The following is a 4,691-nucleotide window of genomic DNA, read 5'->3' on the forward strand; positions in this document are numbered from 1 at the left end:
GGCACGTGAGCGCGGCGGTGGAGCACGGGGCAGCGGCGGCGGCGTGCGGGCGTGCACGGCGGCGGCGGGGGAAATCCTTCCCCTTCCCTTCTTCTTCTTCCCTCTTCTTCCTCTTCTTTCTGTTCTTCTCAAACGAGGAATGAGACCCACGTTCTGTTTGATTAAATGCCTAACTGAAAAAAACAAGGGTCTGAGAACCCTAGGGCGCCCTTTCTTCCCTTATAAGGGGGAGAAGAGTTGGGCCCTAAGTGGGCCATAACGGGTCCAATTGGGGAGCCCTTATAAATGGGCTCCCCTTACAAACACAAGACACAAACAAGAGGAAATAAGGGGAGAACTAGGGGGCAAACAAGGGCGAAATAAAGAAGGAAAAAGGGGAAGAACAAGGGGAAGAGGGGGAATGGATAAAGACCCATTCCCCTCGACGAAAAAACAACGAAAGATGACTGTTGCGGGTGTGATGAAAAACACAACTATGAATCGGGAAACACAAAAACACGAGAAAGGAACGACGAAATCAAAGGGCGATAATGAGCATCTTTCACTCGGTCTTCAACGTCGAGGATGCGCACGGTGCTGATGACGTCGATGATGACTCTTGATGGCGTGCGCCATCACTCTTCATTCTCCTATGCTTCTTCTTCCTTTCTTTGTACGTTCTGTTGTTTTCTCTCCCGACGGAGGAGGAAGGAGACCACGATAAAAAAAACAAACAACACCTCTTTTTTTTTGGTCTGAGTTCTTAGGGCGCCCTCTCTTCCCTTATAAAGGGGGAAGAGATGGGCCCTAGCATGGGCCATAAAGGGAGGCCCATTAGGGGAGCCCTTATAAATGGGCTCCCCTCATTACAAACAAAGATAAATACATAAAAACAAGGGTAGATGAGGGAATGGGGAAAGACAAGGGAGGGAGAGGCAAGGGGGAAGGGTCAACGGAAGGTCCCTCCCCTTGACGGTAAATGGCGAACGGACAAACATGTCGCAAACGCGATAAAACACGATGGCGAGAATGAGAAAAGACAAAGCATGTGAGAGAGACAGACTTTTCGACGATGACTTGGATGACATCGATGACGACTTTTGATGGCGTGCGCCTTGACGTTGAAACCTGGACTTTTGCGACTTGGATAACCGAGCGGCTTGGATGACGTCGATGACAACTTTTGATGGCGTGCGCCATCACAAACGTTTTCTAGAGGCACTTGAAGTTCAGTCTTACCAGACTATACCACGAGCTGAAGGGGACTAAACTCGATCAACATACATTATGTGAGGCGTATGGGCAGGGTGGTGATGTGAAGAAGACGCTGGAGAAAACTAAGGAGATCATAGCATAGTTTGTTTGCCTCACGGACTCCCCCATGGGCTATAGTAGACAACGTGGGGTTCAAGATTATGTGGAAGTACGTCGTGGAGACAAAAATTGACCCGTCAGGTTCGAAGGTAACAAAGGATGCGACGTGTAAGCTGTACGAGACCATGAAGGGGAAGCTTGTAGAGATATTGGCAAATGTCCAGAGGGTCTCCCTAACGGGTGATGCGTGGGCTGTCGAGAATTCGTGTGGTCTTCTCGGCATCACGGTTCATTGGGTGAACAATTGGTGGGAACTACGCGAATGTGTACTTGCTATATGCGAGCTAGTGGGTAAACACAATGGCGAGAATATGAGCGCAGTAGTGATCCAAGCATAAGAGGACTTCGGGTTGAAGACGAAGGTCGCGACATCCACTTTGGCTTCTTTTGCCGTTTGTACTATCTTATTGCAAATCTAACATTTTTAGCATGCAAGTTGGATCTATCACTACGGACAATGCATCAAGTAACAGGCGGATGATAGCACTTCTCACAAAGGAACTCAAGTCGATTAATGACCATTTCACAAAGGACTGACATGTCCCCTGTGCTGCCCACATGTTGAACATCATCGTCCAGGCTGCATTGCAATCATTACGTGTAGCGGTGACCACACCTCCTATGACTGTTGATAGCAGCGTAACTGAAGCATCTTATGACCCTGATTATGACGCTGGTACAGACGATATGGACGCCATGCGGGAGGCTGCAACAAGTCATGCAGAAATGGTCATGCATGATAGTGGCCTCGTCCCAGGGGAAGCGATAGCCCGTCCCCGGTGATCAGTGACAAGCATCTGAGCATCGACACAATGACGACAACAGTACATAAAGACGTGCAGAGATATGCAGAAGAATCACAACCAACTCCCATTAGATTGCCAAACTCAGTGGAAAAATACGCATGACATGTTGCATGCCGCGTTGGAGAAGCGAGAAGTCATGGATTTTATGGTGTTACAAATCATGTCGGTGACAGATAAGGACATAAGAATCTCACGTGAAGAGTGGGAAATGTTGGCAGAATTCTGAGACATTTTAGGGCCTTTTTATAGGATGACAAAATATGTTAGTGGCTTGAAGACAGTGAGAGTCGTGGAAGTTACCCGCATCTTGAAGGCGCTCACGTGACATATCGACACAATCTTGCTAAAGTTTGATATGGCTACCATATTCACATTGGGAAGAAGGATGACCGCTACTCAAATTATGTCGATCCATAAAGCTTGTGAGAGCATGAAGTCAAAGATGTTGAAGTATGAGAAGATGATTTCGACAAACCGAGCGACAACAATAGCTTCAATTCTTCACCCTTTCAACAAGGGAGCATCACTTGATCCTAGTGACATTCAGGATGCACTGGCATTTGTCCGTCGACTTATACCCCAAAATAGTGAGCAAGACATAATTTACAACGACCCCGGGGAAGACGATTGGATCGCAGAACATATTGATGGTGTAGCGGCTGCTTGGGAGAAGGAACAACGAGTACCAACTCCATTCGAGGAATCAAAGGCGTATCTACAGTCAACGGAGAGGAAGGACAATGAGACAACGTTGGGATGGTGGGCACGCATAGGCACATGAACCTACCCGCGACTTTCTGCGCTTGCACAATAAAAGCACAACATTTATTCTTTGTGGGACGTGCAGTCGTCACTGTCAAGCGGGCACATCTTAATGCTGAAAGCATCGAGTTCCTGGTCAGAGTTAAGTGTTGGTTACGTGCCGAGAATGCTCAATTGTGCGATCGAGACAATGCAAATGACATTTCTGACGACGAAGACTAGTGTAAGTCTTTAATCTTAATTTAGTTCTATCGATCCAATGTTCTAACGTAATTTCAATGGACAATTTTTTCAGCAGTCGCATTCTTGGAGGGGAAAATTGACTCGTCCATTCTTCTTCCCCAACCAGTGTCTTCCCCGAGTGCAAGTGCGTTATTTTTTCAATTGCAATATCAAAATCCCAGGTCTGGACCATTTTTTTATTTTCAAGTTGGACAGTACATCTTCATTTTGCTTACTCAACGTGGACATTCTTCTTGAACGAGAAAATTTTGGGCATTTGCTCTATCATTATATTAATTTATTATATCTTTTATTGATGAAAGTCATGACTAGTAAACTAAATGAAAGACATTTGGTGACTGGTGAGTCACTAAATCATTCATTAAATTATTAAAGTACTATACCTGAAACCCATTTTTGTCTTCAATTCTTGTCTACTTCCCTAATGACACAATAAAAAGATTTTCTGATGTTCCCAAGCTTCACTTCCCATGTTTCCTGTGGATTATTTTTCAGTGTAATTCCTTCCACAGAATGGTTATTTTGATATCAATTATGGTTGTAATGATGATGCTTATATTGATGATGATAATGAGGACGTTGGTACTGATTATGACAGTCCTTTATGATAATCATAATGGTGATGTTGATGATGATAAATATGGTTATGATGATGAATTATAGCCTTTTTCTGCATGAGGCACAATCTCCCAATCCCATGGATGATGACTCTAGATGAATTCTAATTGGCATAATTCAAAATTTCTGTTTTATCCCAATCTTCACTCTCCCAATTTTGTTTGATGACTGATTTCCCACTCTGATTTTTTCATCTTTTTTGGTTTTGTCTAGTTTATTCAGGATCGGTTGATCATCACTACCAATAGGATCATCATTACTTGAATATCAAATATTGTTGTTATCATTATAATCTTCATCATTTTTCATTATTAACATTATCAACATCGTGTTCAAAATTACCCTTTCAGACTGATAATTATCATTGGGTTTATTTAGGATCGTAGGCGATTTCGGCAGAAAACTCGGACACAGAGAAGAGCGACAAGCCTGATGCGGGTGAATGCCATCACGTTGGATCATCTTCAATGGCAGGTTACAGGGTTGACGGGGACTAATATTTTTGGCTTCAATGGCGGAACCAGCAGCAAGCTTTTGAGCTTGATTTTTCATGTTCCTGTAAGTTTTATGTAAGATGTTTGTTGATAATTTAGATGCGATGTAAAGGTCTTTGCTTCATTCCGACCATCATCTGCGTCTATGGGATCCCCAATTTCATTATCATTGATGGCCATTCACCTCATTCTCATCAACATCGGTTAGATCATCATCATCATCATCATCATCATCTATATCAGACAAAGAACAAGCTGTAAGCTTTTGAACTTGATTTTTTTTGATTTTCCTGTCAGATATCATGGTGAATAATTATTAATAGTTTAGATGCGATGGGTAGATCATGTATTTATATTGAAGGCCATTCACCTCTTTTTGATCCCCAATTCCATCATCATTATCCGAATAATAGTA

General features: G+C 43.4%; 1 long non-coding RNA gene across 1 annotated transcript; it reads left to right on the forward strand.

The window, feature by feature from the left end:
- The first annotated feature begins 925 nt into the window (after window positions 1-925).
- Window positions 926-4,413, forward strand: LOC144716159 (uncharacterized). Its single transcript, XR_013584832.1, has 3 exons — window positions 926-3,144; window positions 3,217-3,325; window positions 4,161-4,413. It is a non-coding gene; the product is annotated as an uncharacterized LOC144716159 (long non-coding RNA).
- The last annotated feature ends 278 nt before the right edge of the window (window positions 4,414-4,691 follow it).

Source organism: Wolffia australiana, chromosome 20 (genome assembly GCF_029677425.1).
Source record: "Wolffia australiana isolate 7733 chromosome 20, ASM2967742v1".
Classification (NCBI taxonomy): Eukaryota; Viridiplantae; Streptophyta; class Magnoliopsida; order Alismatales; family Araceae; genus Wolffia; species Wolffia australiana.